Source organism: Amphibalanus amphitrite, unplaced genomic scaffold (genome assembly GCF_019059575.1).
Source record: "Amphibalanus amphitrite isolate SeventyFive unplaced genomic scaffold, NRLGWU_Aamphi_draft 001212F_arrow, whole genome shotgun sequence".
NCBI lineage: Eukaryota > Metazoa > Arthropoda > Thecostraca > Balanomorpha > Balanidae > Amphibalanus > Amphibalanus amphitrite.
The window spans coordinates 168,918-189,004 of NW_024882706.1; positions in this window are offsets into that span (position 1 = coordinate 168,918).

Genomic DNA, 20,087 nt, shown 5'->3' on the forward strand with positions numbered 1-20,087 from the left:
TCTTCGGCAGTCAGAACCGGACTTGACGTGTCAGCTCGATCGTCACAACCACGTCACGTTGCTATCTGAAACCTGGCTGCGCCCAACCACCCCCAACCGCCTACTGGTCATTCCAGGATACAAGCCCAGTCGTGTAACTGTAGACCGCCCAAATGGCTGTGGTTATGGCGGTGTCGCTACCGTAAATAAGACTACTATAGTATCATGTCAAGGCCCAAAACGCCGACAATCCAATAAATTTCAGCTGAGTGAGTGGCGTGACCTAATCAATCCCTCCGGTTTCAAAATGTGCCAAAGCTGGACAAGCACAAACGCTTAAAAAAAAAACTCTAGGAACAGCTTGATCGACCTTGCACCTGGCACCTTTGCCCACTCGAGCATGTCACCTCACGCTGGCACAGGAAGAAAGCAAGAATGTTACCTTCGGATATGCGCCTAGTGCAAGGGCGAAGGTTGTGGTTGCACGGCAAAACTGTGGATAACCAATGTGCCTAGCACTGGCACAGAAGCCGTTTTGCCGCATGTCCTTCGGAATGGAGTACCAAACCATGAAGGTCTTCCTGCAAGACAACGTCTGACAGGCCATCCAAGAAAAAAGAGGCTGTCGATGTCATAAACAGTGTCGCGTACAATGTGCGAAATTATTTCCTTAACAAGAGGTCCGACGAAAACCTCCGTGGAGAGGATTTTACCGAAGCGTCAAGTGCCGAGGTTCTTCGAAAAGCGGCATCAACTGAAGCAAAAAAGGGACGGTTAAGTAAGGAACTTCACGAAGACGTGGCTACCACTACGCTTGCAGATGGAGTTCTTAGAGAAACTCATTGGTGACTTTAGATGTACCAGTCCAGTGTATCTGAAAGACAGCAACCGCAAGCACGATTTGAGGTGGCCTATTTTCGTAATGTGCCGCCCGTGCCCGAGGCAGCCAAAACTGTACAGATCGGTCAGAACCGAAAACGCGGTCGTCTTGCGAAGGCGAAACCCGCGTTTCAGCGACAGTGGACGACAGCAGCGTGTTCGCTGCTACGGTTGGGGTATCTACCATTGGGAAGCTTTTGAGTTCGTTTATCAGTTGGCAGGCTTATAGTAGCTATTTTTATTTACAAACAAGGCGCGTTAAAGGGACCCTCCCACCTTCAAAAAAGTTTATGAACTGGCATGAAAGTGATGTCGCTCGGTTCAGAAAGAGCGAAAACGAATATCTACCCAATTTCACCGAAAAATATTCACCGGTTTTCAAGATATTAGACTTTTACTTTTGTTTACTTTTTGGGATCTCCGCTGTTCCTAGCGACTTTATTTGGAAGCAATAGTTTGGCAGCTGAAAGTGCGGCACTTGTTGCGCGCAAAGCGGCATATTACCACCGCGTGCTACAAAACGTTTTAGTCAAACATTTAAAAATCGTTAGATATCTGCGCTGACGTCACAGATTCAGAGGGGTATTCCCATGCATTAGCCCCTCTGAATCAAAATGCTGCAATTTTGAAATTCAATATTTACGATTTAAGGCATTTCTCGATGTTGTGAGTGCCGAAACCGGTAATTGTGAGCCAGGGACCCCATTTTCGCTATCTCAACTTTAATCTAATGTTAAGGTGGGAGGGTCCCTTTAAAGACGAATACAGCCATCCCAACATTCAATGTTAAAGTATACTCCGATGGCCTTCGCCAGGACGTTGTTGTGTCAGAAAGCCCTAGACTAAGTTGGATAAGTTGCTCCTTGTAAAAGTCGAAAGGCATGTTCCTGGCAGCGGGGTTTTTATTTTGAATAGTCAAGAAGGCGCCTTTTGATCTTGATATATTAAGAATGTGCAGCTGCAAGAGCAGTTGTTGGGGCGATGAGCGCCAGTTCCGTCAGTGCTACCGCCAAATTCCATTCCCCCATCGCCGATACCGAAGGTAAAACCCACAGGTAAAACCGTAGCTTCCAAAAGACGTATGATGGCGAAATACGCAGGACTTTTGCATGCATCCATTGAGGAACAGGTAAAAGACCTTCTGGAAAGTGGTTTTGTTGGGGAAAACCTGACAAGGCAAGGCGACGTAGGAAGTGATCAGATGTACACAGAGGTCATCGATGGAGAGTTGTACCGGTCCCACAAACTGCTAAGCAAAGGTGACCTTTCGTGTTTGCCATTGGCCTGGAACTTCGATGGCGTTCAGCTCCACAAAACATCAAACAAAACGATGTAACTAATTTTGGCTGTCGTCAAAGAGCCTCGCCAAATGTCAGAAACGAGAAGATATTGGTAGGAGGTATTTGGTACGGCCCGCAAAAACCGCTTTGGTCCACCTTCTTTCGCCCGCTCTTGGATGAACTGACAAAGCTCAGTACGGTTGGAATAAAGTGGTCGCTGGGTTCAAAAGAGAGGGTCACCAAGGTGATCCCCTGCTAGCCTTGTGTGACTCGCCGCCCAGATGCATGGTGCAGGCGTTGCACCAGTTCAATGGTACACCTGGATGCACGTGGTGCATTCAAAAAGGTGGCGTGGTCCATCGTGGTAATGGCTTTAGCAGGGTTTACCCTTACGAGCCTGGTGTACCTCTTCGGTCGCATGACAGCGTACTAAAATGTGGCCAAAAGGCAGCTCCAGCGGTAGTCACGAGCTTGGCGTTGTTGGAGCATCCCGGTTGCTTTTTCTGCCCCCGCAAGCGCAGTTTGACATCGTCAGGTCGTTCCCGGTCGACTACATGCACTGTCTCCTCGTTGGCGTCACAAAGCAGTTTCACGGTCTTTGGTTCGACTCCGTGAACTCCCAGGAGACCTTTCCATGCGGAGACATCAACGAGCGTTGGATTGCGAGCTGGAGAACATTAAGCCTCCGCAGACGTGACCACGCAGAGGCGCTGGAGGAGGCTGCCTTGAAACGGAAGGCGTCAGGTGGCGCGCCGCCCAGGCCCCCACAGCAGCTATCAAGCAGGGCGTTCCGCAAGCGTCAACAGTACCATCGAGGATCCGCTCACTTGTAGTTGGTAGCATTGCGGTGGTGTGCCAGTGAGGCCTGCCCAACCTGATCTGAGACGGTGGCGCGTTTGGACGCGGTGTTCCATAGTCGGCTGTGTCGCGGCACGGTTACCGACCCATGCAGTGCAATCCTAGCGGGTAATGGATGCAGAGTGCGAGACAGTTGTAATGTTTGCCCGAGCTGCTCCCTCGCGATGGCGATCAAAGTGTAGATGGGGGACGCAGCCCGGCTGTGAATCCACGATTGTATGCTAGGACGTCGGTGGTGTGCATCCGAACTGTTTTATTTGCAACATGTGTTCCTGTTTGGCTGTTTGTTTTACTTGACTTTGCGAGTTCCATTGCTAATCGCCACCCGCTGACGTGTGTCAATGAACGCGTACGACAAAAAAGGCGCTCATCTGTTTTCTTAACTCATTTAAGGATGCAGTGAAGTGGGAGAGTCGCAAGGTACATCGGCCGTTTTGCCATTATTTCAATTAGAGACTTACGGAAAAACCGGGTCGTGTGCGCCGTTTCGAGACGCAGCGGTTTGTCCCCGAAACCGTTGGACTCTCAGGTCAGGCAAGTGCCTCAAGGTAGGGATGTTGGTAGATAACCACCAAAACAAAAGTGGTCGCAAACCGCGATTTGGGCACCATATTGTCCTCCATGCTCGCGTGCCTCGAAGGATATGCGTTTTTTGGTTGAGGTCAGTTTGAGGTGTTGACCTCACGTCGAGGTCAGGTCACACAATTGGTCAAATGAGGACATATTGCATATTCGTCGATCTGGCAGGTCTCTGGTCAATTGGTGGCTTTCCCGACTCGCTAGCTAAACGTGACCGGGACTCGGGAGTTATTGACGAAAAACTCCTATGACCTTAACGACGTCATAAGTGGCGTCACGCAAGGTCAACGACGCATAGGTCGGCATCGGACCTGGCAAGTAGTACATACATTACATTACAATTCCATTCGCTTGAGATAGTTCTAGGATCATTCACCGGTGCCAAAATAACAGTTTCTGTGTTTCTCCATTTGACTCATAATGGTGAGGTCACGTGACCGACCTGACCTCATGTGACCTTTAGGTAAAATCCGGGTTATGCAGCTTGTGAGACCTCTTTGAGACAACAGGTTCTGCAAATTTCATCTCCCTGTGAAAACTTATCTGGCACTGAGGGCGATGTAAATTTGCGACATTTTGGGGCCGTGCAGAGGTTCACTTACGACGTCATAGGTCAGTAACCTGACTTGCCCCGAAGATGCGATTGGTATCAAAAGATTCAGCTTTAATTAAAGATAAGGTGTGCCAAATTGCAGCTCTTCAGCTGTAATGTGTTTTGAGGTATCGCAAAAAGCCGTTTGTTGAGCGTCACCGCCTCGCCTGGTCCGCCGCTGAGGATTAGGACGCATGCAAGATATAAGAAAACCAGCTGGAACTTTGCGAATTTTGCCGATAAAAATACATTTTAATGCCAAATTGTATCTAAAAGACGAATTAATGTTAAACCAGTTGTATCCTTGCACTAAATGATTTGGTTTAGAAACGAGAGGGCTAAAAAGAATATCCCCCATGTATTTTCTATGGGCGCCACGATGCCGTTGGCACCAGTTTCGGGAAGTGCACTCGCTAGAGGTGCCCTTTTTCGACCCGCCAGCCCGCAATGAGCGGGTTGACATACCTATCAGAAACTTCTAAACTAAAACAAAACTAAATTTCCCCTTTAAAATGGAACATAAATATACTGGAGCATGGCCTTCACATACAGGGTGGGCCAAAAAAAAGTGTGTCACTTTTCAGCGGCTATTTCTCGAAAGTGGTAAGAGATACCAAAACGAAACTTTCACAACTTAATGAAAATCGTTTGACAAATTATATGATACCCATTTTATGAAAAAGTTTCAGTCGAACTGATGTTGCCATCACCATTTCAAAAATGGGATATGTGCGTCTTTTATGTTTACACATGTGCTCGAAGTGGGCACCGCCAAGCTGAAGGCCATCTGAACGCGCTCCAGGAAGCTGACGCCCACCCTCTCCGCGGTGCCTGCTGGCACAACACGCACGTACTGCTCGACGCTGAGACGCAGCTCCTCCAGGCTACCGGGCTTGTTGTGGTAGACGCTGTCGCTGTCCTTGCAGGCTCCCCAAAACCAGTAGTCCAGCGGGTTGAGGTCAGGACTGTGAGGAGCCCACTGCATTTCGCATCCCTTGGTGATCACGCTACAAGCTTTGTTCATGCAAGATGTAGCGCCACCGCACACGGCCCGAGAGACACTGCAGCTGCTCCAAGAGCTCTTCGGTTGCCGCGTGATCTCCAAGGGAAGCGAAAAGCAGTGGGTTCCTCACAGTCCTGACCTCAACCCGCTGGACTTCTGGTTTCGGGGAGCCTGCAAGGACAGCGGCAGCGTCTACCACAACAAGCCCGGTAGCCTGGAGGAGCTGCGTGTCAGCGTCGAGCAATACTTGCGTGAAGTGACAGCAGACACCGCGGAGAGGTAGGCGTCAGCTTTCTGGAGCGCGTTCAGATGGCCTTCAGCTTGGCGGTGCCCACTTCGAGCACATGCGCAAATAAAGAGACGCACAGATCCCGTTTTTTTAAATCGATGATGGCAACGTCAGTTCGATTGAAACTTTTCCATAAAGTTGGTATCATATAATTTGTCAAACGATTTTCTTTAAGTTGTGAAAGTTTCTTTTTCGTATCTCTTACCACTTTCGAGAAATTACTGCTGAAAAGTGACACACTTTTTTTGGCCCACCCTGTATACTTCACATATACAGGAAAAATATGGCTAGAAAGTGGAAAAGCTTTTTGGCTGCTATGCAGGTTGTTGCGGGCTGCTACAACTGAAGAACCCTATGCGGGTAGTTGTGGGTACCTGAAGAAGTGTTGCGGGGCGGGGCGGGTTACCTGGATCCCCAAAAAGGACACCTCTAGCCCTCGCCACAAACGCACGCGCAGATTTAGTCACGTGACCAAGCGCATTTGCCACCACTGTATTCATGTATATGTACTGTGGATAATCCGTTTTAATTAATAATCCGTTTTAACTATACAGGCATGTTTTAATTCGCCAACACCAACACATATGAAGCGGTACAGATATGAGACAAAATCCCAACCAATAACCATCTCCACACATCCGCCTGTCGGCGTATCCCCAAATCAACATTCCATCTCTACAAAAACTCGTCACCGAGAAGCTTGCCGTTGTTCCGTAACAAGCGTCGGCAGCCTGGAGCCGCCGGCAGCCAGTCGCGGCAGCCGGTCAGGCACGGCCTCCAGCTGCCGCCCTCTTCTGTCCGGCATATGACGAGGATAGGCTGGAAGCTCAACGGCGCGTGGAGCGTCTGGCTACAGCGGACAGCCCAGAGGCAGTCGAGAGTTTGATGACTGAGTCATTTGGAGACGAAAGGCACTTCATCGTGCGTGAGAAGGCGTCCATCACAACCACCAAAAAGCGATGTCCCGAACTGTTCAGTGTTGAACAGGTATGTTAAAGAGTTCACGCTCACGCTCGCAACACGCTCGTTTTTTCACGGAGCTATACATCAGGGACGAACACCCACTCCCTCGACGTTCAACGCTGTAAAAAGCCGCACAAGGGCGAAGGTTAACTTAAACACTAATTAAATTGGATGGGTGTCTCATTAAAAAAAAATCCCGCTTGACCTTCCATCCTCGCTTTACCAACTATTCTTCGTCGATAAGAGTCGGATGATATTCGATAACTTATCGCCCAGCACTGGTTGCAACTGATACTGTGCCGCTTGATGTAGGTGTTGGGCGGCACAGTCTATCCACGCCCTGTGCTCCATTTCTTTCATCGGTGTCTATGTTACAGGCAAAGTGAAAACTCGGGCATTTTGCAAAATGCCTAGGCAATTTGCAAAATGCCTGACACGCCAGGCATTTTGCAAAATGCCCAGGCAGTTTGCAAACTGCCTGACCCACCAGGCATTTTGCAAACTGCCTAGGCATTTTACAAAATGCCTGACCCGCCAGGCATTTTGCAAAATGCCTGGGTTTCCATATATTCCACCGTTTTTTTTTTTTTTACTACAGGCGTTGATCATAAACGTTCCACTGTGACTGACCCCACAACACATTTCACATGTGTTGTGGGCACATGTGACACATTCCACGGTCACGAATACAGGGTGTCACGAAATTGTTGCGAGATGTTGTACTTGTGTCCCGAAATGTATTGCATCGTAGTTGCGTCAGTGTTCTCCAGCACCTCGCTGACAAGTTATCAGCAGCCACATGGTCTGTCCCCGCGGCACCTGGTGAAGCTCAAATAGGCCTCTGTAGCCCATCATGCCCCAAACGAGAATCCCCAGTGCCCAGTGGGTGCTTCACCGTCTCGACGGTGCAGCGCCTCTGAGCTGCTGTTGGCCCAGAACTGCTTGTCGGGACGGTTAGTGACTAAGAAGAGCTCTAATAGCCGTTTTCACGACGGGCTATCCGGCGATTGCACCTAATTTGACCAAATCTGCACATAATCTCTTTTACAGCAAATATCTTTATTTTATGAATTTATTTCAGTGTTTTAACCGATGATGCTCTCTGATAATATGACAAAGGAGACATATAAGCAATTAGTACAACCCTAGCTGATGACTCCTAAGAGACACACTGAACCAGTTTGACCAAATATGCACCTAATCTGCACCAGATGTGAACCAAATGTGTACCAGATGGCCGTCGTGAAAACGGCTAAATATCGCCTCACGGCCTCAACATGGAAAAGTCTGAGGCCGGGGGGATCCAGGGCGTCGCAAGTCCATTTACGACACGTCGCAAGTTACGACACATGTCCCGTCGTAAGTTGTGTCGTAGCGAAAAAGGAGGGATGTTGAGGAAAGAGGGGTTTGTCGGAGGATACGACAGAACGTAGCTGCGACAAGGTTTAAATACCCGCTTTACTCGAGAATTTAAAAGGCTACACGATCAGCTGATCCCGTAGTAAGCGTCAGTAAGGTCGAAAACTCTATCAAGCATAAAGGAACATTCGCCCTTCTGGTTTGCGAGCTTATGAGACAGCCAGTTCAAGCATGTTCTCTGATTCTGAAGCTTTGTCTCAACTGGGTGACTTGTGGTTGCTAACGCTCACGTGAGTTGCCATGAATTTTGGGATCGATCACAGGAGATTCGTGGCGCTATAGGGCATCTATAAGCGATGCTTTAGAAGAAATGAGTTAAGAGAGTATGAGGTCACAGAGAGTTAGTAGAGTTGGAGATTGAGGTCACAATTGGATGTTACAGAGGTCATCTGGGACACTTCAGGTCACGGAGGTCAACTTGGGGTCATCACAGAGCTCAATTGGAGACCACGGAAGTAATCTGAGACACGTCAGGTCACAGAAGGCAACTTGGGGGCAGGTCAGGTTACAGAGGTCAACTCGGGGTCATCACAGAGCTCAATATGGGGTCATCTGGGACACGCCAGGTCACAGAGGTCAGCTTGAGGTCATCAAAGAGCTCAATTGGAGGTCACGGAGGTCATCTGGGACACGTCAAGTCACAGAGGTCAACTTGGGGTCATCACAGAGCCCAATTGAAGGTCATGGCGGTTATCTGGGGCACATCAGGTCAGATAGGTCAGCTTGGAGTCATCAGAGGGGTCACTTAGAGGTTACAGAGGTCATATGGGACACGTCAGGTCACAGAGGTCAACTTGAGATCATCACAGAGCTCAATTGGAGGTCACGGAGGTCATCTGGGACACGTCAGGTTATAGAGGTCAACTTGGGGTCATCACAGAGCTCAATTGGAGGTCATCTGGGACACGTCAGGTCACAGAGGTCAACTTGGGGTCACCACAGAGCTCTATTAGAGATCACGCAGGTCATCTGTGACACGTCAGGCTACAGAGGTCTACTTGGGGTCATCACAGAGCTCAATTGAAGGTCATCTGGGACACATCAGGTCACAGAGGTCAGCTTGGAGTCATCAGAGAGCTCAATTGGAGGTCACGGAGGTTATCTGGGACACTTCAGGTAACAGAGGTCAACTTGGGGTCATCACAGAGCTCTATTGGAGGTCATGGGGGTCATCAAGGTACATGTCAGGTCACAGAGGTCAACTTGGGGTCATCACAGAGCTCTATTGGAGGTCACGGAGGTCATCTGGGACACGTCAGGCAACTTGGGGTCATCACAAAGCTCAATTGGAGGTCATCTGGGACACGTCAGGTCACAGAGGTCAACTTGGGGTCATCACAGAGATCAATTCGAGGTCATGGGGGTCATCTGGGACACATCGTTTTTAGAATTTGGAGAATCTTTTGGGGGATGCCCCTCGCAACGTCCAAGACCGCCTTTCTGGATTCGCCAGTAGTTGCTGGAATGGTGTTAGGCTACTTCATATCCATGAATACCCCAATAAATGTGAATATAACATATTATGCACCATGTTCAACACTCTCGCTGGCGCGGATTGAGGCCTCATAGACGAACCGTTGGTTCTTGCTTTATAACTCGCGTTAGCGGCAACGGATTGCAACGAAATTTTCAGGATCTCAAGTTTCAACAATTTTCCACGTACCATGCAAATTTCGTGACCATGACCCCAATGACCTGTGACCTGTGACCTCTCCCTCAAGGCCATATCAACTTGCGACACAACTTACGACTGCTATTTCAAATTCGTAAGTTGTGTCGTAAATCAGGCACTTTGCGATAGACTTTACTTCTTAAGTAACGCTACTCATCAATTGATCCCTCCAAAAACGACTTACTACACAACTTGCGACACGTCGCAGCTGCGACGAGGCTTACGACGCTCTGGATCCCCCCAGCCTGATACTCTAGTCCTGAATGATCCAGATTTGGTGGGTTTTGTCGAAATCCAGCTGCATCACTTATGGATGACGGTAAGTCAGGGTTGCAGCCTGAGGTTGAGCGGCTTCAGCTTCAGGGTAAAATCTTCAGATACCAGGGGATGGCCGATTTAGATGCCGAGTGCCCTGATCCAGATGCCCTGGTGCCGGACCCGTTCAAATTACATCCATTCAGCACTCAGGAGGGGCATGGAGGGACAAGACCGCGCCAACCGCGTATCAAGTTCGTGACACTCTGTATACCTACGTCTTGCGTCAATTCTGTCGAGATGGATCCAACGCTGAATGGACTTGAGCCACCGTCTCCGTACCTTTCGTATATACGGAGTTGTAGCCGTGTGTAAAAAAGCTGCGATGTCCAGTATTCTGCCCCGGTGGGCAACTGTTCCGGCAGAGACGATTGGTAATGTACCTAAACGTGTAACAATCAAATTTTCGTAAATTGGAAGAGTATTCTTTTCTGATCAATATCCACCCATAGTATTTTCAAAAAGCCACCAAGAGCTCCTAGAAACAGTAAAGTCATTGTACCGAGCGCATGTTTACCCACGAAACCACGCCCGGTGCTCGGCACCCGACGGACGCTGGGGCTCAGTGACCTGAACTCGGCGGCGCTACCCGGAGAACGCAGTGTCCCCTCACTTGGTGCGCATTGACAGCGATTAACTTTTGTAAGTGGCAGTTACAAATGATGCTTACCTATGCATCATCGCTAGTGCGAGTTTGATGTCAGGCATTTTGCAAAATGCCTGGAAAAATATTTCAGGCAGTTTGCAAAATGCCTGGTGGGTCAGGCAGTTTGCAAACTGCCTGGGCATTTTGCAAAATGCCTGGCCGGTCAGGCATTTTGCAAATTGCCTAGGCATTTTGCAAAATGCCCGAGTTTTCACTTTGCCTGTAACATCTATACGTAAAGTGCGGTATACAATACACATCAATATATGCTCATGATTTGCCGTCGTGGCAAGCTACGAGCAGAATCGGCAGCGCTGTATAAAGGAAGACTCTGAGCGGTATCTCACCGCAGCTGGGTGCTTCGCAATATACGACGGCGCGATGAATGACCTGAAGGAGCGCCGTCGCAACTTCAGTAACTTTCAAGCGCTGCCTACAAACATCCACCTCAATGAGGCAGTGGACTGGCGCCAGTATGTGGAACAACGTTTCCTTATAAATAAATATATTAGTTCACACTAATTTTTATTGAAAAATATTTGCGTTTTGGCTGCATGAGAGGATTCATCGGGTTCAGACTTGCAGAAGGCCTCTGTAGTGTGTAATTGGTGGCGGCGCCCACCCGTCGGTCGCCTCTCTTTTTCAGGCACAGCGCAGCCTGCGCGACCTGGACATCAATGCAAGTCAGAAGAAGTAGGCCACCTATCTTCGGACGTTGAAGAGCAAGTATGGAAAAGCAACGCTGAACTACGCTGAACTGAGAGAGTGGTGCGCGTCGCATTCTGAGATAACCGGGGATGAGGCTGAGCCGTGCGTCACTGACTGCGCGCCAAGTGCAGACAGAGGGCATTTGAGGATGCAGTTAACCACCGCAAGCTGCTGCGTCCCGCGGCAAAGAGTGACGTGGTTCACGTGGATGCCACGTACAAGCTGAATTGGAACGGTACTCATCACAGGGGTGACTGATCGGCAGGGGAAGTTTTTCCCATCGCTGTACTCTGTCACGAGCTCAGAAACGACGGACTACGCAGCCCTGCTGCCGTGTCTGCAAGAGAACGAGAGACGAGCGAGGTCTTTCGCCCACGTGTGGTCGTCGCCGACTGCTGCGAGGCCACCTCGAATGCTGTGGCGGCGGTGTTCGGGCAGGCGATCAGGCGCTCCTGCTGGTTTCACGTCAAAAAGGCAATAGAATCGGGTCCACGTGTGGCAACGGAGGCCATCCGCAACACATTCCTCAAAGACTTTGCTAACCTACAGAATTGCCTCACTGCTGCTGAGTTCCGTAGGTTTGGGGCGCATTGCTGGAAAAGTGGAGGCGGCAGCGGCCCAAGGAGGATGGAGAAGGATTCTGCAGATACTTCTCAACTACGTACCTGCAGCGCTTCTCTGTGTGGCTGGAAGGTCATGATGTGACGTCTCCCAGCACCAACAACGGTCTTGAGACTTTCAACGGGGAGATCAAGAAACAGCACACGATGCGAAAGCGTCAGCCTTTGGGTACTGTTCACCTCGAACGTTGGGCAAAATAGTATTATAGGAGAGCTTTGCAGTTGAGTACAAGAGACAGAGGTCTAGTTGAAGATAACAAGTTGGTGTAAGTAAGTTAGTCATTCAGCCGTATCCTGAACTATCGACCTCGAGGTGTACATTGGGTAATTCAAACTACGCCATTCGAGGTCAGTTGATATCGGATGACCTCGCATGATGTTAACATTTCCAGGGTCGCATGTGGTAGACTCACGGGAGTTGAGCTCAAATCTCACATCTAGTTTGTTCTAACTCTGCGCAATGAATGTATCTTAATAGTAATATGAATAAGACTCCGTAGTCACGCTCGCGTCAGTCGTGTATATGTAGGTATGTGAAAGACATGCCGACGTACGGGATGATCTCCGACCAGGCCCAGCTGAGGGGCATGGCCGCTTTCCAGCTGGTGGCCAAGCTCCACACCGAGTACCCCTCGGCGGACCTGCAGGCCTTCTGGGCCATCGCTGGCAAGGCAGAGTGGCGCTGAAGAAAATCTTTGGCTCCCTCTGCGACAAGACCGCTTTCATGGCGATCTTCTCCTCCCTGACATCGGCTCTCCACTCCGAACCTCCGCCCGCCTAGCGATTGCGTTCCTGAGGGAGAAAGCCGTCGCACCGGGCATCGACCGCTATGCCGGTCGGTGGGCGAAGGCACCTGACGGCCGAGATGCGGGCCTGGCTAGAGGCCAACCGCAACGTGCGAAAGGACGAAGCGCACACCTACATGACATGACACCTACATGACATGACACCTACATGACGGTCGAATAGTCAGCGAACCTGGCGGTCGCCATGGCGACGTCGCTCGCCGCCATCAACATCGCCGGCGAGGCCCTAGGCAACAGCTAACCTTCTGGGTTGGAAGGAGTAGACTGAAGGGCAGCTGACATAGACAGTGGCCGCTTGGGGAGACACCTCCAAGCATCAGGGAAAAGCCATCGCGTCATCATATCACTGTATCATCACCCCTTTTAGAAAACAAGGCTGGGACCCATAAGCTCGTGTTAATTGCAATCAGGGGTGGCTAGTTCTTTGCTGACATGGCCGAAGCAGGTCACGACAATGTGATGGCGCGCCTCCTCGAGGCTCTGGAGGGGAGAAACGCCGAGAGGCGGGGGTGGAGGGAAGGAGCTCAGGTGGCCCTGCCTGCCCCAGCGGCAGTTGATGACCCGGAGATCAACCAGCTGATTGAGGACATCAAGCGGCATAAGTTGGAGCCGGTCCGCGAGCCAAGATGAGGCTGGACCTTCCGGCGCCAGACAACACCTACAGTAACAGCGCCATCGCTCGCCTAACGAGTGCACAAGCAGCAGCGTCGAAACCGAAGTCAATACACCGGCCGACATCGACCACGAGACCGACCCTCATCGCCGCGGATGACACCGTCTGCGTTCGCCGGCCCGGTGGCGGGACGGTCCAGGTGCCCGATCCGGCGAGCCGCCTCGGACTGTTCGGCCTGGCGCCGGAGCGCTGCTCACCTGGTGCAGCCGGAGACCTGTGCCGCGCCGCCGGCCACTGCGCCGTCTCACCTCCGCCGGCCACTGCGCCGTCTCACCTCCGCCGGCCACTGCGCCGTCTCACCTCCGCCGCTGGTGAGCGCGGACGGCCGCCGTCGCCGACCCGCGCGGGCCGCCGTCTCCGGTCACCGGCGTCGCTGACCTGTGTGGACGACGTTCCACTGTGTCATAGCTCCGGATCACAACTGGCCAGCGCTGATATCGAGCTATGTGGGATGGGATACAGACGAAATTCAGGTCTGAAACGAAGTGTGTGATACTGTCGCACAATCTGGGAGGGTAATTATCAGGTCGGGTTCAGATTATATTCACCTATGAGTCTATGACGTCTTGAAAGGCGTGCGACACTGGTATACAATATGGTGAAGATATAGTCGCGAGTTCTAATGTCACTTGTTGACCCTGCCGCCACCTGCCGTCACAGCGTCACCATACGACCCTAGAGGTTAATAACGTGACAAAGCAGCACAACACACAGTGGCCTCGCCACCGCCTCACACGTGTCATTAGCAGCCGCCCCCTGATGTCACATTCTTCGCACCTCTAAAGACCCATGACAGTGATGAGGAAGTTGGTAAGCAGTAACCACTAACCACCCTGTACGAAAAGCAACAGGCCTTGCTTTTCGTGACATCAGCGACTTGTCCAGTGAAGAGCATCTGTCCTGAGCCACGACCCAAGCGGCAGTTCGTGACTCAGGTAACCGGAATTACGATACAAGAACCCGTGGTCTTCGGAGATAGACTTTATCGTGGATGGCAATGAGTCGCACGACACGGATGACAATGAGGGCGCATACAAAGCAAAGCTGTGCGACGCGAGAGGACGGTTCGAACGTCCCTAAAGGCTGAAACAGACTCTGCCGCAGTCGGGAAATTGCATGTGTAAGTTGCGGTGCGCTGTAGCCAAAGCGCTGTGTTGGAAACGAGCAGACTTTGTATCGGTGCAGCAGTTGTATCGCCGCTGTTCAGTAATTTTTGCATTTTTGTGTGCAAAAATTACTCAACGCCTGATTCCGTCTGAAAAACGTGGTGCCTATCTGCAATTTAGTCAATATAAAGGAAGTTGGTGACCCCAGAGACGTGGCCAACAGACTGAGGACGCTCATAGCTGCAGCCACGCCTGATTTGAATCTGGAATCCAAAAAGCAGATGGTCAGTGAACAGCTACCTCGTGTGGTGCCCTCAAGGTGGAGGCTGAGAGTTCTGGATTCTGAGGCAACCACTGTGGAAGCTTTGATCAGGCGCATCGAAAGAATCCAGACAATTAAACAGCTCAAGAACAGCCTTGGAATAGATGAGGGATCTGTCAGGCCCATCAGACTGATTCCATGATGTCTGTGTCAGAAAAAGGTCATAAGGCTGCTCAATATCCCAGAAAGTCTCGTTTTGACACTAAGAGGCAGTTCGTTAGAGCTGGAAGTCCAGATGTCGTGTGCTTTCAGTGTGGAGGCAAAGGTCACATGAAGCGCCAGTGTCCAAACCCAAGTCAGAAACCCAGCAGGGAGAATCAAACCAGTCAGATGAGTCAGATGGGTCATCTGAAGTACCACCCTCCAAGTTCAAGTGAGAATCCAGGAAGGAATGATGGACCCCAGCGCGTGAGACGAGCCGAGCCATCAGAGAAGGCCACTGCAACTGAGATCTGCACCGTCATCAAGCTCAATGGTAAGAATGTCGAATCCGCTGTGGATACTGGTAGTGCGTGTAGCATCATGAGCGCTGAGTTGGCAGCTGAGCTACAACTGCAAGTTGAAGAGTATAATGATCAGAGTTTTGTTGTTGCAAATGGCACAGTTGTTCCGAGCCTGGACTGTGCAAGTGTTCACCGGTTGGAGATGAGACTGTAAAAGGACTGGTGTTCACGGACTGTGTTCACGGACACGGTGTTCAAGGACTGGTCAGAGAATGCCGCCTACCGCGTGTCGCTACGTGGCCCAGGAGCCGAGTTAGACGGGGGAAGGAGGGGGAGCGAAAAAGCCCCCCCCCCCCGCCCCAGCACGACACGGAACTCAGACCACCAGCACGGCGCGAGTTAAGTGCGCGATGACCGTAGTCCATGACTGATACGTAAAAGTGCAGGACTCACGTCGGATCAAGTGCTTCTGTGAATAAGTATGCTGAAAAATTCAGGTGGCAAAACCACTACTTGCCACGTCATCCACCTCGCTAGGTATTTTGGTGTATTGGGCTTCGGGTGTCTCGGCAGAACCAAGTACTAGGGACACAGGCCACGCACTGCACAGGCCACGCAGGGTGGAAATCGAGTCCTGACGCCTGGTTGGTGGAAGGCGGTGCTTACAACCCTGCGCTTAACCCGACTCTGCGGCACGAGATGGCCGACGGCAGAACAGCTCACCGACCGGGACCAGTGACGACCAACACATGAGCTATATAAATCGGCGAGCCCCTGGCACCATCGCCCTCGCCACAACGCTGATTCTGCGCCGTTTCCGTTTTCATAATCCCAGCTGTAAGTGGTTTCCCAATACTCATATTCAGCAGTATGGCATTACCGCACAATTATGTGATCAGTAATGGATAATATCTAACAAACTCATATCATTCACTAAGTCATGAGCTATTATCAGCGCAGATGACACCAAATCACATAGAAGCGTATAGTTTGCTTGGACAATGGACACAGCTAATCGACAACAAAGGTTTGAAAAGGCTCCCTATTATTGAATTTCCAAATTGGACACTTTCACCACCAAATAGTTGATCACCACCAAAAAGGACATACTACCTCCAAATTGACGAATACCACCAAAATGGACCAAGCCACACCCAAATTGGACACATATGCCACCAAAATTGTGGCTTTTGACACCAGAATGTTCTGCCGCTACACCAGTCATGAAACCAACCACCCAAATCAGCGATTTTTAGCGTTGTTCACCTCCTACTATCCAGACTTGTGACAGCTCAAGAAAAAAAGTAAGCTCGCTCAGCTCAACTCCGTTTTATCCGCTCCCGCTCAGCTTCCGCTCAGTTTAACGCGGCTCAGCTCAGCTCACGCTCCGCTCAAACCGGCTGCGCTCCGCTCACGCTCAGCTCAGCTAAGCTCAGTTTCCACTCAGCTCAGCTCAGCTCAGTTTCCGCTCAGCTCAGTTCAGTTTCCGCTCAGCTCAGTTCAGTTTCCGCTCAGCTCAGTTTCCGCTCAGCTCAGTTTCCGCTCAGCTCAGTTTCCGCTCAGCTCAGCTCAGTTTCCGCTCAGCTCGGCTCAGCTCAGTTTCCGCTCAGCTCAGCTCAGCTCAGCTCAGTTTCCGCTCAATTCAGCTCAGCTCAGTTTGTGCTCAGTTAAATTCACGCTCAGATCGTTCAGTCGTTCTTTTTTAAATCGGACATGCTTAACCCTCGCCGGACCTATTGGTTTTCTACATTCGCGCCGGCCGAGGGGGGGGGGGGAGCGGGTACGACCCCCCTCGCCGTTTGCCCCTGGCGGAGCTAGCGCGTCGCGAAAAAACGAGCGTGTGCGCCGTTACGAGACGCAGAGATTGGTACCCGATTTTAACCCGCGCCCCAGTGGCGGTCTCCGCCAACTTCGCCCTAGTGAGGGGGGGCATATGTTACCACCCACCTCTAACTAAAAAACTAAGAGGGCTAGAAAGACGCGGTAAAAAGCAGTCGATAGCTCTTGATGCGTGCGTTTGAAAGTATTTCGTTGAAAGGTCATTTTTCATCTTAGAGCAATATTGGGGTCACCAGAGGTCATCAAAGGTCAAAATTTGCGAATTGTCATTATATTTTTCAGAAAACATGCCATTATCTCAGGAACTATGATAGCTAGAAAAACGCTGGGAAAAGCAATTGATAGCTTTTGAACTCTTCTTTTGATAAGGTCACATAAAAAATGACCTCAGGTCAACGGTTTAGCCTCCAGAAGGCAAAAAACTCCAAAAATAACTGTTTTTAAGAAAAATGTTTTTTGACAATACCTTTTGACTAAAAAAAGCTAGGTCGTTTCTAATGCCAGAATCGTGTTTCTCTCGCCGAGACGCGTCGAACGAACTATAATTTGACCTTGAAAGGCCAACTTCAAAATTTGACCTCAAGTCAAGGTCATGACCTGACCGGAAAAGGTCATGTTGCATATCAGTCGATGCGTCTCGGCAACACAAACACAATGAGGCCAACCCCAGCGTTCTATCTTTTTCCAATCGAGCGTTATTGGCAAAAAACTGTTTGTAGCCTCAAATGACCTCGGATGACTTTCCAAGAGGCTATCAGCAAAAAAGACCTTGGTCGTCACGGGTGGTCCAAATCATTGTTATCCTGAAATATTTGGACTGTTCCTAGACGTACACACGGATCTAGAGGCATTTTCGTTTTTCTCCATTGACTTATAATGGAAAGGTCACGCCACCGACCTGACCTTAGGTCACGCATATAAAAATCCGAGATATACAAATTGTAGGCACCCATAACATCATGTAATCCACCAAGTTTAAAACCTCTCTGACAAACACTGCAGGCTGGACATGATTGCAAGCTTTTTTTTTAGGCTTGGGCAGTTAACTTGACCTGGTGACCTGACCTGATATGACCTGGGGTCGAAAATTTCACACATTGTCCAAAATTGATGTAACAAAAGCTACCCCAAGCGGCGCGGCGCTACACGCCGCGATTTTTTATTTATACGAAAAAAAACGCAACAGGGTGGTAACATATGCCCCCCCCCACTGGGGCGAAGGTTAAGGTCCTAGATCAACCGGTGACCTCTGAGGTCAGGTCAAGTGCCCCAAGGTACGGTTCAGTTTTTGGTGAATAACTTCGCAAAAAACGGCCGCAGAGCCGCGATTTTGGCAGCATCGTGTTCGCCTCGCTCAGGCGCGTCGAATGATATACTTTTTGTCCGGGTCAGGTCAACTTGGGGTGTTGACCTCAGGTCAAGGTCAGGTCAGCACCCCCAGGTCACGAAGTTGGTCGAAAGAGGTCATGTTGCATATCATTCGATTCGGCAGGTCTTCCTGAGTCCATTGGTGGCTTTCCCGATTCGCTAGCTCAATTTGATCAAGAGTTATTGACGAAAAAGTAATATGACCTTGATGACGTCAAAGGTCAACATTGCAAAAGTGACGCATCTAACCTTGCAAGGAGTGCATCGAATCACGATTCTGTGTGCTTGAGATAGCTGGAGATCGTTCCCGGCGCCAGAATAGCAGTTTTCATTTTTCCCCATTGACTTATAATGGTGAGGTCACGAAAATGACCTGACCTCACATGACCTCAAGGAAAAATCTGAGATATACAAGTTGTGAGACTCATAATGGATACTAGATCCTGCAAGTTTCATTTCCCTGTGACATCTCCTCTGGCAGTGAGGGCGTTGCGAAGTTGCGACATCTGAAGACTGTGCAGAGGTTCACTTATGACGTCATAGGTCAGTGACCTGACCTGACCCAAAAATGCGGTTGGTGTCAAAAGATCTGACTTGAATCAAAGGTCAGGCATGCCAAGTTTCAGCTCTCTATCGCCAGCGTGTTCGGAGCTATCGCGAAAAAACCCTATGGGGGCCCCCCTCGGCCGGCGAGGGTTAAGCCGAGAGCAGCACGCCCACGCCGCCATCCGCTCTTGGAACCCTGCCAGGAGCTGACGTTACATTTTGGGGTAGTGTTGGAACTTGGAGATAAGAGTTTGTTTATATCTCCATGGAAACCCCATTTGACACATGTGCTAGCAGCGTGCTGTTATCAGTGAAACCTAGAACACCACCCTGATCTCAACCAAGGCAATGTCAACACTATTAGAATTCATAGTCGGCGTGTGAATAAGGGAGCTTTTCCCATATTACGGACATCAGAAGGTGAGAGTTCCAGTTAGCGCCTCTGCCCCACCCCACTTTCAATAGAATATGGTTGCTTAGCCCACATTCAACCAACGAAGAGGAACTTTATTTGCTAATTCCTAATTGTAAATATTTTATGCAGAGGTAAGAACCCTTATTTATAAAATTAATTTAAATAACTGCTAAAATAACAAAGTGAAGAATAGAATGCTGAATTGTACATTGCGGAGCAGAGTGTCAGGGCGAAGCATCAAAGCCTGACAGTAGGTATTCATCTTGCAGTCAGACTTGAAACTTGAGACTGGCTGTATTAGCCTGTAAATTGGCCAAGACCCTGGTCTTCCAATTTCCATGCAATATGGATGAAATAAAATAAGCTTGATTAGTGATTACTATTGATTTCTTCAGAGTTTTGATATTTTTAAGTGCGATCACGAAGGCAGTGTAATTGCTCACTCCATAGCTAGCTCATAGCTGAAGCATCAAAGCCTGAGTTGATTTCCAAGCATGAACTGAAAAGAATTAGAACTGGATCAGCTCAATCAGCTCAGCTCAGCTCAGCTCGCTCAGCTCAATCAGCTCATCTCAGCTCGCTCAGCTCAGCTCAGCTCAATCAGCTCAGCTCAGCTCGCTCAGCTCAGCTCAGCTCAGCTCAGCTCAGCTCAGCTCAAGCTCATTCAGCTCAGCTCAGACAGCAGCTCAGCTCAATGCATTACTGAGCCGGCTCAGCTCACAGCTCAACAATTTGGCAAAATGTTGAGCCGGCTCATGAGCTGAGCT